This window comes from Taurulus bubalis (genome assembly GCF_910589615.1).
Source record: "Taurulus bubalis genome assembly, chromosome: 7".
Lineage (NCBI taxonomy): Eukaryota > Metazoa > Chordata > Actinopteri > Perciformes > Cottidae > Taurulus > Taurulus bubalis.
In genome coordinates this window covers 492,036-508,309 of record NC_136595.1, presented here as the reverse complement: position 1 = coordinate 508,309, position 16,274 = coordinate 492,036, and positions in this window count along the sequence as shown.

Genomic DNA, 16,274 nt, shown 5'->3' with positions numbered 1-16,274 from the left:
CTTAGTATGTATTGTCATCACATACTCTTAGTATGTATTGTCATCACAGACTCTTAGTATGTATTGTCATCACAGACTCTTAGTATGTATTGTCATCACATACTCTTAGTATGTATTGTCATCACATACTAAGAGTCTGTATTGTCATCACAGACTCTTAGTATGTATTGTCATCACAGACTCTTAGTATGTATTGTCATCATCACATACTCTTAGTATGTATTGTCATCACAGACTCTTAGTATGTATTGTCATCATCACATACTCTTAGTATGTATTGTCATCACAGACTCTTAGTATGTATTGTCATCACAGACTCTTAGTATGTATTGTCATCACATACTCTTAGTACGTATTGTCATCACAGACTCTTCGTATGTATTGTCATCATCACATACTCTTAGTATGTATTGTCATCACAGACTCTTAGTATGTATTGTCATCACAGACTCTTAGTATGTATTGTCATCACAGACTCTTAGTATGTATTGTCATCACATACTCTTAGTATGTATTGTCATCACAGACTCTTAGTATGTATTGTCATCACATACTCTTAGTATGTATTGTCATCATCACATACTCTTAGTATGTATTGTCATCACAGACTCTTAGTATGTATTGTCATCACAGACTCTTAGTATGTATTGTCATCACATACTCTTAGTACGTATTGTCATCACAGACTCTTCGTATGTATTGTCATCATCACATACTCTTAGTATGTATTGTCATCACAGACTCTTAGTATGTATTGTCATCACAGACTCTTAGTATGTATTGTCATCACAGACTCTTAGTATGTATTGTCATCACATACTCTTAGTATGTATTGTCATCACAGACTCTTAGTATGTATTGTCATCACATACTCTTAGTATGTATTGTCATCATCACATACTCTTAGTATGTATTGTCATCACAGACTCTTAGTATGTATTGTCATCACAGACTCTTTGTATGTATTGTCATCATCACATACTCTTAGTATGTATTGTCATCATCACATACTCTTAGTATGTATTGTCATCACATACTAAGAGTATGTATTGTCATCACAGACTCTTAGTATGTATTGTCATCACATACTCTTAGTATGTATTGTCATCATCACATACTCTTAGTATGTATTGTCATCACAGACTCTTAGTATGTATTGTCATCACATACTCTTAGTATGTATTGTCATCATCACATACTCTTAGTATGTATTGTCATCACAGACTCTTAGTATGTATTGTCATCACATACTCTTAGTATGTATTGTCATCATCACAGACTCTTAGTATGTATTGTCATCACATACTCTTAGTATGTATTATCATTACAGACTCTTAGTCTGTATTGTCATCATCACAGACTCTTAGTATGTATTGTCATCACATACTCTGAGTATGTATTATCATCACAGACTCTTAGTATGTATCATCATCACATACTCTTAGTATGTATTGTCATCATCACATACTCTTAGTATGTATTGTCATCATCACAGACTCTTAGTATGTATTGTCATCACATACTAAGAGTCTGTATTGTCATCACAGACTCTTAGTATGTATTGTCATCACAGACTCTTAGTATGTATTGTCATCACAGACTCTTAGTATGTATTGTCATCACAGACTCTTAGTATGTATTGTCATCACAGACTCTTAGTATGTATTGTCATCACAGACTCTTAGTACGTATTGTCATCACAGACTCTTCGTATGTATTGTCATCATCACACACTCTTAGTATGTATTGTCATCACAGACTCTTAGTATGTATTGTCATCACAGACTCTTAGTATGTATTGTCATCACAGACTCTTAGTATGTATTGTCATCACATACTCTTAGTACGTATTGTCATCACAGACTCTTCGTATGTATTGTCATCATCACATACTCTTAGTATGTATTGTCATCACAGACTCTTAGTATGTATTGTCATCACAGACTCTTAGTATGTATTGTCATCACAGACTCTTAGTATGTATTGTCATCACATACTCTTAGTATGTATTGTCATCACAGACTCTTAGTATGTATTGTCATCACATACTCTTAGTATGTATTGTCATCATCACATACTCTTAGTATGTATTGTCATCACAGACTCTTAGTATGTATTGTCATCACAGACTCTTAGTATGTATTGTCATCACATACTCTTAGTACGTATTGTCATCACAGACTCTTCGTATGTATTGTCATCATCACATACTCTTAGTATGTATTGTCATCACAGACTCTTAGTATGTATTGTCATCACAGACTCTTAGTATGTATTGTCATCACAGACTCTTAGTATGTATTGTCATCACATACTCTTAGTATGTATTGTCATCACAGACTCTTAGTATGTATTGTCATCACATACTCTTAGTATGTATTGTCATCATCACATACTCTTAGTATGTATTGTCATCACAGACTCTTAGTATGTATTGTCATCACAGACTCTTTGTATGTATTGTCATCATCACATACTCTTAGTATGTATTGTCATCATCACATACTCTTAGTATGTATTGTCATCACATACAAAGAGTATGTATTGTCATCACAGACTCTTAGTATGTATTGTCATCACATACTCTTAGTATGTATTGTCATCATCACATACTCTTAGTATGTATTGTCATCACAGACTCTTAGTATGTATTGTCATCACATACTCTTAGTATGTATTGTCATCATCACAGACTCTTAGTATGTATTGTCATCACATACTCTTAGTATGTATTGTCATCACATACTAAGAGTCTGTATTGTCATCACAGACTCTTAGTATGTATTGTCATCACATACTCTTAGTATGTATTGTCATCACAGACTCTTAGTATGTATTGTCATCACATACTAAGAGTCTGTATTGTCATCACAGACTCTTAGTATGTATTGTCATCACAGACTCGTAGTATGTATTGTCATCACATACTCTTAGTATGTATTGTCATCACAGACTCTTAGTATGTATTGTCATCACAGACTCTTAGTATGTATTGTCATCACAGACTCTTAGTATGTATTGTCATCACAGACTCTTAGTATGTATTGTCATCACATACTCTTAGTATGTATTGTCATCACAGACTCTTAGTATGTATTGTCATCACAGACTCTTAGTATGTATTGTCATCACATACTCTTAGTATGTATTGTCATCACAGACTCTTAGTATGTATTGTCATCACATACGAAGAGTCTGTATTGTCATCACAGACTCTTAGTATGTATTGTCATCACAGACTCTTAGTATGTATTGTCATCACAGACTCTTAGTATGTATTGTCATCACATACTCTTAGTATGTATTGTCATCACAGACTCTTAGTATGTATTGTCATCATCACAGACTCTTAGTATGTATTGTCATCATCACATACTCTTAGTATGTATTGTCATCACAGACTCTTATTATGTATTGTCATCATCACATACTCTTAGTATGTATTGTCATCACAGACTCTTAGTATGTATTGTCATCATCACAGACTCTTAGTATGTATTGTCATCATCACATACTCTTAGTATGTATTGTCATCACAGACTCTTAGTATGTATTGTCATCATCACATACTCTTAGTATGTATTGTCATTCCAGACTCTTAGTATGTATTGTCATCATCACAGACTCTTAGTATGTATTGTCATCACATACTCTTAGTATGTATTGTCATCACATACTCTTAGTATGTATTGTCATCACATACTCTTAGTATGTATTGTCATCACATACTCTTAGTATGTATTGTCATCACAGACTCTTAGTATGTATTGTCATCATCACAGACTCTTAGTATGTATTGTCATCATCACATACTCTTAGTATGTATTGCCATCACATACTAAGAGTCTGTATTGTCATCACATACTCTTAGTATGTATTGTCATCACAGACTCTTAGTATGTATTGTCATCATCACATACTCTTAGTATGTATTGTCATCACATACTAAGAGTCTGTATTGTCATCACAGACTCTTAGTATGTATTGTCATCACAGACTCTTAGTATGTATTGTCATCACAGACTCTTAGTATGTATTGTCATCACAGACTCTTAGTATGTATTGTCATCACATACTCTTAGTATGTATTGTCATCACAGACTCTTAGTATGTATTGTCATCACAGACTCTTAGTATGTATTGTCATCACATACTCTTAGTATGTATTGTCATCACATACTCTTAGTATGTATTGTCATCACATACTCTTAGTATGTATTGTCATCACATACTCTTAGTATGTATTGTCATCACATACTCTTAGTATGTATTGTCATCATCACATACTCTTAGTATGTATTGTCATCACAGACTCTTAGTATGTATTGTCATCACAGACTCTTAGTATGTATTGTCATCACATACTCTTAGTATGTATTGTCATCATCACATACTCTTAGTATGTATTGTCATCACAGACTCTTAGTATGTATTGTCATCACAGACTCTTAGTATGTATTGTCATCACAGACTCTTAGTATGTATTGTCATCACATACTCTTAGTACGTATTGTCATCACAGACTCTTAGTATGTATTGTCATCACATACTCTTAGTATGTATTGTCATCATCACATACTCTTAGTATGTATTGTCATCACAGACTCTTAGTATGTATTGTCATCACATACTCTTAGTATGTATTATCATCACAGACTCTTAGTATGTATTGTCATCACATACTCTTAGTATGTATTATCATCACAGACTCTTAGTATGTATCATCATCACACACTCTTAGTATGTATTGTCATCACATACTAAGAGTCAGTATTGTCATCACAGACTCTTAGTATGTATTGTCATCACAGACTCTTAGTATGTATTGTCATCATCACATACTCTTTGTATGTATTGTCATTCCAGACTCTTAGTATGTATTGTCATCATCACAGACTCTTAGTATGTATTGTCATCACATACTCTTAGTATGTATTGTCATCACATACTCTTAGTATGTATTGTCATCACATACTCTTAGTATGTATTGTCATCACATACTCTTAGTATGTATTGTCATCACAGACTCTTAGTATGTATTGTCATCATCACAGACTCTTAGTATGTATTGTCATCATCACATACTCTAAGTATATATTGCCATCACATACTAAGAGTCTGTATTGTCATCACATACTCTTAGTATGTATTGTCATCACAGACTCTTAGTATGTATTGTCATCATCACATACTCTTAGTATGTATTGTCATCATCACATACTCTTAGTATGTATTGTCATCACATACTAAGAGTCTGTATTGTCATCACAGACTCTTAGTATGTATTGTCATCACAGACTCTTAGTATGTATTGTCATCACAGACTCTTAGTATGTATTGTCATCACATACTCTTAGTATGTATTGTCATCACAGACTCTTAGTATGTATTGTCATCACAGACTCTTTGTATGTATTGTCATCACATACTCTTAGTATGTATTGTCATCACATACTCTTAGTATGTATTGTCATCATCACATACTCTTAGTATGTATTGTCATCACATACTCTTAGTATGTATTGTCATCACATACTCTTAGTATGTATTGTCATCACATACTCTTAGTATGTATTGTCATCATCACATACTCTTAGTATGTATTGTCATCACAGACTCTTAGTATGTATTGTCATCACAGACTCTTAGTATGTATTGTCATCATAGACTCTTAGTATGTATTGTCATCACATACTCTTAGTATGTATTGTCATCACATACTCTTAGTACGTATTGTCATCACAGACTCTTAGTATGTATTGTCATCACATACTCTTAGTATGTATTGTCATCATCACATACTCTTAGTATGTATTGTCATCACAGACTCTTAGTATGGATTGTCATCACATACTTTTAGTATGTATTATCATCACAGACTCTTAGTATGTATTGTCATCACATACTCTTAGTATGTATTATCATCACAGACTCTTAGTATGTATCATCATCACATACTCTTAGTATGTATTGTCATCATCACATACTCTTAGTATGTATTGTCATCACATACTAAGAGTCAGTATTGTCATCACAGACTCTTAGTATGTATTGTCATCACATACTTTTAGTATGTATTGTCATCACAGACTCTTAGTATGTATTGTCATCACATACTCTTAGTATGCATTGTCATTACAGACTCTTAGTATGTATTGTCATCACAGACTCTTAGTATGTATTGTCATCATCACATACTCTTAGTATGTATTGTCATCACAGACTCTTAGTATGTATTGTCATCATCACAGACTCTTAGTATGTATTATCATTACAGACTCTTAGTCTGCATTGTCATCATCACAGACTCTTAGTATGTATTGTCATCACATACTCTGAGTATGTATCATCATCACAGACTCTTAGTATGTATTGTCATCACAGACTCTTAGTATGTATTGTCATCATCAAATACTCTTAGTATGTATTGTCGTCACAGACTCTTAGTATGTATTGTCATCACAGACTCTTCGTATGTATTGTCATCACATACTCTTAGTATGTATTGTCATCACAGACTCTTAGTATGTATTGTCATCACATACTCTTAGTACGTATTGTCATCACAGACTCTTAGTATGTATTGTCATCACATACTCTTAGTATGTATTGTCATCACAGACTCTTAGTATGTATTGTCATCACAGACTCTTAGTATGTATTGTCATCATCAAATACTCTTAGTATGTATTGTCATCACAGACTCTTAGTATGTATTGTCATCACAGACTCTTCGTATGTATTGTCATCACATACTCTTAGTATGTATTGTCATCACATATTCTTAGTATGTATTGTCATCACATACTCTTAGTATGTATTGTCATCACATACTCTTAGTATGTATTGTCATCACAGACTCTTAGTATGTATTGTCATCATCACAGACTCTTAGTATGTATTGTCATCATCACATACTCTTAGTATGTATTGCCATCACATACTAAGAGTCTGTATTGTCATCACACTCTTAGTATGTATTGTCATCACAGACTCTTAGTATGTATTGTCATCATCACATACTCTTAGTATGTATTGTCATCATCACATACTCTTAGTATGTATTGTCATCACATACTAAGAGTCTGTATTGTCATCACAGACTCGTAGTATGTATTATCATCACAGACTCTTAGTATGTATTGTCATCACAGACTCTTAGTATGTATTGTCATCACAGACTCTTAGTATGTATTGTCATCATCACAGACTCTTAGTATGTATTGTCATCATCACATACTCTTAGTATGTATTGTCATCACAGACTCTTAGTATGTATTGTCATCACAGACTCTTAGTATGTATTGTCATCACAGACTCTTAGTATGTATTGTCATCATCACAGACTCTTAGTATGTATTGTCATCATCACATACTCTTAGTATGTATTGCCATCACATACTAAGAGTCTGTATTGTCATCACATACTCTTAGTATGTATTGTCATCACAGACTCTTAGTATGTATTGTCATCACATACTCTTAGTATGTATTGTCATCATCACATACTCTTCGTATGTATTGTCATCATCACATACTCTTAGTATGTATTGTCATCACATACTAAGAGTCTGTATTGTCATCACAGACTCTTAGTATGTATTGTCATCACAGACTCTTAGTATGTATTGTCATCACAGACTCTTAGTATGTATTGTCATCACAGACTCTTAGTATGTATTGTCATCACATACTCTTAGTATGTATTGTCATCACAGACTCTTAGTATGTATTGTCATCACAGACTCTTAGTATGTATTGTCATCACATACTCTTAGTATGTATTGTCATCACATACTCTTAGTATGTATTGTCATCACATACTCTTAGTATGTATTGTCATCACATACTCTTAGTATGTATTGTCATCACATACTCTTAGTATGTATTGTCATCACATACTCGTAGTATGTATTGTCATCATCACATACTCTTAGTATGTATTGTCATCACAGACTCTTAGTATGTATTGTCATCACAGACTCTTAGTATGTATTGTCATCATAGACTCTTAGTATGTATTGTCATCACATACTCTTAGTATGTATTGTCATCACAGACTCTTAGTATGTATTGTCATCACATACTCTTAGTATGTATTGTCATCACAGACTCTTAGTATGTATTGTCATCACATACTCTTAGTACGTATTGTCATCACAGACTCTTAGTATGTATTGTCATCACAGACTCTTAGTATGTATTGCCATCACAGACTCTTAGTATGTATTGTCATCACAGACTCTTAGTATGTATTGTCATCACATACTCTTAGTATGTATTGTCATCATCACATACTCTTAGTATGTATTGTCATCACAGACTCTTAGTATGTATTGTCATCACATACTCTTAGTATGTATTGTCATCACAGACTCTTAGTATTTATTGTCATCACAGACTCTTAGTATGTATTGTCATCACAGACTCTTAGTATGTATTGTCATCACATACTCTTAGTATGTATTGTCATCATCACATACTCTTAGTATGTATTGTCATCACAGACTCTTAGTATGTATTGTCATCACAGACTCTTAGTATGTATTGTCATCATCAAATACTCTTAGTATGTATTGTCATCACAGACTCTTAGTATGTATTGTCATCACAGACTCTTCGTATGTATTGTCATCACATACTCTTAGTATGTATTGTCATCACATACTCTTAGTATGTATTGTCATCACATACTCTTAGTATGTATTGTCATCACATACTCTTAGTATGTATTGTCATCACAGACTCTTAGTATGTATTGTCATCATCACAGACTCTTAGTATGTATTGTCATCATCACATACTCTTAGTATGTATTGCCATCACATACTAAGAGTCTGTATTGTCATCACATACTCTTAGTATGTATTGTCATCACAGACTCTTAGTATGTATTGTCATCATCACATACTCTTAGTATGTATTGTCATCATCACATACTCTTAGTATGTATTGTCATCACATACTAAGAGTCTGTATTGTCATCACAGACTCTTAGTATGTATTGTCATCACAGACTCTTAGTATGTATTGTCATCACAGACTCTTAGTATGTATTGTCATCACAGACTCTTAGTATGTATTGTCATCACATACTCTTAGTATGTATTGTCATCACATACTCTTAGTATGTATTGTCATCACATACTCTTAGTATGTATTGTCATCACATACTCTTAGTATGTATTGTCATCACATACTCTTAGTATGTATTGTCATCATCACATACTCTTAGTATGTATCGTCATCACAGACTCTTAGTATGTATTGTCATCACAGACTCTTAGTATGTATTGTCATCATAGACTCTTAGTATGTATTGTCATCACATACTCTTTGTATGTATTGTCATCACAGACTCTTAGTATGTATTGTCATCACATACTCTTAGTACGTATTGTCATCACAGACTCTTAGTATGTATTGTCATCACATACTCTTAGTATGTATTGTCATCATCACATACTCTTAGTATGTATTGTCATCACAGACTCTTAGTATGTATTGTCATCACATACTCTTAGTATGTATTGTCATCATCACATACTCTTAGTATGTATTATCATCACAGACTCTTAGTATGTATTGTCATCACAGACTCTTGGTATGTATTGTCATCATCACATACTCTTTGTATGTATTGTCATCATCACATACTCTTAGTATGTATTGTCATCACATACTAAGAGTCTGTATTGTCATCACAGACTCTTAGTATGTATTGTCATCACAGACTCTTAGTATGTATTGTCATCACATACTCTTAGTATGTATTGTCATCACAGACTCTTAGTATGTATTGTCATCACAGACTCTTAGTATGTATTGTCATCACATACTCTTAGTATGTATTGTCATCACATACTCTTAGTATGTATTGTCATCACATACTCTTAGTATGTATTGTCATCACATACTCTTAGTATGTATTGTCATCACATACTCTTAGTATGTATTGTCATCATCACATACTCTTAGTATGTATCGTCATCACAGACTCTTAGTATGTATTGTCATCACAGACTCTTAGTATGTATTGTCATCATAGACTCTTAGTATGTATTGTCATCACATACTCTTTGTATGTATTGTCATCACAGACTCTTAGTATGTATTGTCATCACATACTCTTAGTACGTATTGTCATCACAGACTCTTAGTATGTATTGTCATCACATACTCTTAGTATGTATTGTCATCATCACATACTCTTAGTATGTATTGTCATCACAGACTCTTAGTATGTATTGTCATCACATACTCTTAGTATGTATTGTCATCATCACATACTCTTAGTATGTATTATCATCACAGACTCTTAGTATGTATTGTCATCACAGACTCTTGGTATGTATTGTCATCATCACATACTCTTTGTATGTATTGTCATCATCACATACTCTTAGTATGTATTGTCATCACATACTAAGAGTCTGTATTGTCATCACAGACTCTTAGTATGTATTGTCATCACAGACTCTTAGTATGTATTGTCATCACATACTCTTAGTATGTATTGTCATCACAGACTCTTAGTATGTATTGTCATCACAGACTCTTAGTATGTATTGTCATCACATACTCTTAGTATGTATTGTCATCACAGACTCTTAGTATGTATTGTCATCACAGACTCTTAGTATGTATTGTAATCACATACTCTTAGTATGTATTGTCATCACAGACTCTTAGTATGTATTGTCATCATCACAGACTCTTTGTATGCTTTGTCATCATCACATACTCTTAGTATGTATTGTCATTACAGACTCTTAGTATGTATTGTCATTATCACAGACTCTTAGTATGTATTGTCATCACAGACTCTTAGTATGTATTGTCATCACAGACTCTTAGTATGTATTGTCATCACAGACTCTTAGTATGTATTGTCATCACAGACTCTTAGTATGTATTGTCATCATCACAGACTTTTAGTATGTATTGTCATCATCACAGACTTTTAGTATGTATTGTCATTACAGACTCTTAGTATGTATTGTCATCATCACAGACTCTTAGTATGTATTGTCATTACAGACTCTTAGTATGTATTGTCATCACAGACTCTTAGTATGTATTGTCATCACAGACTCTTAGTATGTATTGTCATTACAGACTCTTAGTATGTATTGTCATCACAGACTCTTAGTATGTATTGTCATCACATACTCTTCGTATGTATTGTCATCACATACTCTTAGTATGTATTGTCATCATCACATACTCTTAGTTTATATTGTCATCATCACATACTTTTAGTATGTATTGTCATCATCACATACTCTTAGTATGTATTGTCATCATCACAGATTCTTAGTATGTAGTGTCATCATCACAGACTTTTAGTATGTATTATCATCACAGACTCTTAGTATTTATTGTCATCACGGACTCTTAGTATGTATTGTCATCATCACAGACTCTTAGTATGTATTGTCATCACATACTCTTCGTATGTATTGTCATCACATACTTTTAGTATGTATTGTCATCATCACAGACTCTTAGTATGTATTGTCATCATCACAGACTCTTAGTATGTATTGTCATCACATACTCTTTGTATGTATTGTCATCACATACTCTTAGTATGTATTGTCATCATCACAGACTCTTAGTATGTATTGTCATCACATATTCTTAGTATGTATTGTCATCATCACATACTCTTAGTATGTATTGTCATCACAGACTCTTAGTATGTATTGTCATCATCACAGACTCTTAGTATGTATTGTCATCACAGACTCTTAGTATGTATTGTCATCATCACAGACTCTTAGTATGTATTGTCATCACAGACTCTTAGTATGTATTGTCATCATCACAGACTCTTAGTATGTATTGTCATCACATATTCTTAGTATGTATTGTCATCATCACAGACTCTTAGTATGTATTGTCATCACAGACTCTTAGTATGTATTGTCATCATCACATACTCTTAGTATGTATTGTCAGCACAGACTCTTAGTATGTATCGTCATCATCACAGACTCTTAGTATGTATTGTCATCACATACTCTTAGTATGTATTGTCATCATCACAGACTCTTAGTATGTATAATCATCTTGACAGACTCTTAGTATGTATTGTCATCACATGCTCTCAGTATGTATTATCATTACATGCTCTCAGTATGTATTGTCATCACAGACTCTTCGTATGTATTGTCATCATCACAGACTCTTAGTATATATTGTCATCATCACAGACTCTTAGTATATATTGTCATCATCACATACTCTTAGTTTATATTGTCATCATCACATACTTTCAGTATGTATTGTCATCATCACAGACTCTTAGTATGTATTGTCATCATCACAGATTCTTAGTATGTAGTGTCATCATCACAGACCCTTAGTATGTATTGTCATCACATACTCTTAGTATGTATTGTCATTACAGACTCTTAGTATGTATTGTCATCATCACAGACTCTTAGTATGTATTGTCATCACATACTCTTAGTATGTATTGTCATCACAAACTCTTAGTATGTATTGTCATCACAGACTCTTAGTATGTATTGTCATCACAGACTCTTAGTATGTATCGTCATCATCACAGACTCTTAGTATGTATTGTCATCATCACAGACTCTTAGTATGTATTGTCATCATCACAGACTCTTAGTATGTATTGCCATCATCACAGACTCTTAGTATGTATTGTCATCACAGACTCTTAGTATGTATTGTCATCACATACTCTTAGTATATATTATCATCACATGCTCTCAGTATGTATTATCATCACATGCTCTCAGTATGTATTGTCATCACAGACTCTTCGTATGTATTGTCATCATCACAGACTCTTAGTATGTATTGTCATCATCACAGACTCTTAGTATGTATTGTCATTACAGACTCTCAGTATGTATTATTATCACACTCTTAGTATGCATTGTCGTCACAGACTATAAGTATGTATTGTCATCACAGACTCTTAATATGTATTGTCATCATCACAGACTCTTAGTATGTGTTGTCATAATCACAGACTCTTAGTATGTATATGTATATGTATATAAACCAATCAATCTTGAAATCCTATTAAATATTAAACATTAATGAACTTCTATGAAGGTTCCACCTGATCGATACTTCTATGAAGGTTCCACCTGGTAGATACTTCTATGAAGGTTCTACATAGACTTATATGAAGGTTCCACCTGATAGAGACATGAGACTTATATAAAGGTTCCACCTGGTAGAGACTTCTATGAAGGTTCCACCTGGTAGAGACTTCTATGAAGGTTCCACCTGGTAGATACTTTTATGAAGGTTCCACCTGGTAGAGACTTCTATGAAGGTTCCACCTGGTAGAGACTTCTATGAAGGTTCCACCTGGTAGAGACTTCTATGAAGGTTCCACCTGATAGAGACATGAGACTTATATGAAGGTTCCACCTGGTAGAGACTTCTATGAAGGTTCCACCTGGTAGAGACTTCTATGAAGGTTCCACCTGGTAGAGACTTCTATGAAGGTTCCACCTGATAGAGACATGAGACTTATATGAAGGTTCCACCTGGTAGAGACTTCTATGAAGGTTCCACCTGATAGAGACATGAGACTTATATGAAGGTTCCACCTGGTAGAGACTTCTATGAAGGTTCCACCTGGTAGATACTTTTATGAAGGCTCCACCTGGTAGAGACTTCTATGAAGGTTCCACCTGGTAGATACTTTTATGAAGGCTCCACCTGGTAGAGACTTTTATGAAGGTTCCACAGATACGTCTATGAAGGTTCCACCTGATAGTTTATTCTATGAAGGTTCCACCTGGTAGATACTTCTATGAAGGTTCCACAGATACATCTATGAAGGTTCCACCTGATAGATTATTCTATGAAGGTTCCACCTGGTAGATAATTTCATGAAGGTTTCACCTTATAGAGACTTCTATGAAGGTTCCACCTGGTAGATACTTCTATGAAGGTTCCACAGAGACTTCTATGAAGGTTCCACCTGATAAATACTTCTATGAAGGTTCCACCTGGTAGATACGTCTATGAAGGTTCCACAGAGACTTCTATGAAGGTTCCACCTGATAAATACTTCTATGAAGGTTCCACAGATACTACGATGAAGGCCTCGACCTGGTAGATACTTCTATTAAGGTTTCACCTTATAGATACTTCTATGAAGGTTCCACCTGGTACATACTTCTATGAAGGTTCTACCTGGTAGATACGTCTATGAAGATTCCACCTGCTAGATACCTCTATGACGGTTCCACAGAGACTTCGATGAAGGTTCCACGTGGTAGATACTTCTATGAAGGTTCCACAGAGACTTCGATGAAGGTTCCACCTGGTAGAAACGTTTATGAAGGTTCCACCTGGTAGATACTTTTGTGAAGGCTCCATCTGATAGAAACGTTTATGAAGGTTCCACCTCGTAGATACTTTCATGAAGGTTCCACCTGGTAGAAACGTTTATGAAGCTTCCACCTGGTAGATACTACTATGAAGGTTCTACCTGGTAGAAACGTTTATGAAGGTTCCATCTGGTAGATAATTTCATGAAGGTTCCAACTGATGGATACTTGTATGAAGGTTCCACCTGGTAGATACTACTATGAAGGTTCTACCTGGTAGAAACGTTTATGAAGGTTCCATTTGGTAGATACTTCTATGAACGTTCCACCTGGTAGAACCATTTATGAAGGTTCCACCTGATAGATACTTCTATTAAGGTTCCACAATTACTTTTATGAAGGTTCCACCTGATAGATTATTCTATGAAGGTTTCACCTGATAGATTTTTCTATGAAGATTCTACTTGGTAGATACTTCTACAAAGGTTCTATGAAGGTTCTACATAGACTTATATGAAGGTTCCACCTGATAGAGACATGAGACTTATATAAAGGTTCCACCTGATAGAGACTTCTACAAAGGTTCCACCTGGTAGATACTTCTATGAAGGTTCCACCCGATAGATACTTCTACGAAGGTTCCACAGAGACTTATATGAAGGTTCCACCTGATAGATACTTCTATTAAGGTTCTACCTGATAGATACTTCTATTAAGGTTCCACCTGATAGATACTTCTATGAAGGTTCCACAGAGACTTATATGAAGGTTCCACCTGATAGATACTTCTATTAAGGTTCTACCTGATAGATACTTCTACAAAGGTTCTACCTGGAAGATACACTTATGAAAGTTCCACCTGGTAGATACTTCTATTAAGGTTCTACCTGATAGAGACTTCTATGAAGGTTCCACCTGATAGATTTTTCTATGAAGATTCTACTTGGTAGATACTTCTACAAAGGTTCTATGAAGGTTCTACATAGACTTATATGAAGGTTCCACCTGATAGAGACATGAGACTTATATAAAGGTTCCACCTGATAGAGACTTCTACAAAGGTTCCACCTGATAGATACTTCTATGAAGGTTCCACCCGATAGATACTTCTACGAAGGTTCCACAGAGACTTATATGAAGGTTCCACCTGATAGATACTTCTATTAAGGTTCTACCTGATAGATACTTCTATTAAGGTTCCACCTGATAGATACTTCTATGAAGGTTCCACAGAGACTTATATGAAGGTTCCACCTGATAGATACTTCTATTAAGGTTCTACCTGATAGATACTTCTACAAAGGTTCTACCTGGAAGATACACTTATGAAAGTTCCACCTGGTAGATACTTCTATTAAGGTTCTACCTGATAGAGACTTCTATGAAGGTTCCACCTGATAGATACTTCTACAAAGGTTCTACCTGGAAGATACGCTTATGAAGGTTCCACCTGATAGATACTTCTATTAAGGTTCTACCTGATAGATACTTCTATTAAGGTTCCACCTGATAGAGACTTCTATGAAGGTTCCACCTGATAGATACTTCTATGAAGGTTCCACAGAGACTTCTATGAAGGTTCCACCTGGTAGATACTTCTATTAAGGTTCCACAGAGACTTCTATGAAGGTTCCACCTGGTAGATACTTCTATGAAGGTTCCACAGAGACTTCTATGAAGGTTCCACCTGGTAGATACTTCTATGAAGGTTCCTCAGAGACTTCTATGAAGGTTCCATGTGATAGATACTTCTATGAAGGTTCCACAGAGACTTCTATAAAGGTTCCACAGAGACTTCTATGGAGGTTTCACGTGGTAGAAACGTTTATGAATGTTTCACCTGGAAGATGCTTTTAGTAAGGTTCTACCTGGAAGATACTTTTGTGAAGGTTCTACTTGGTACATTCTTCTATAATGGTTCTACCTGGTAGATCCTTCTTG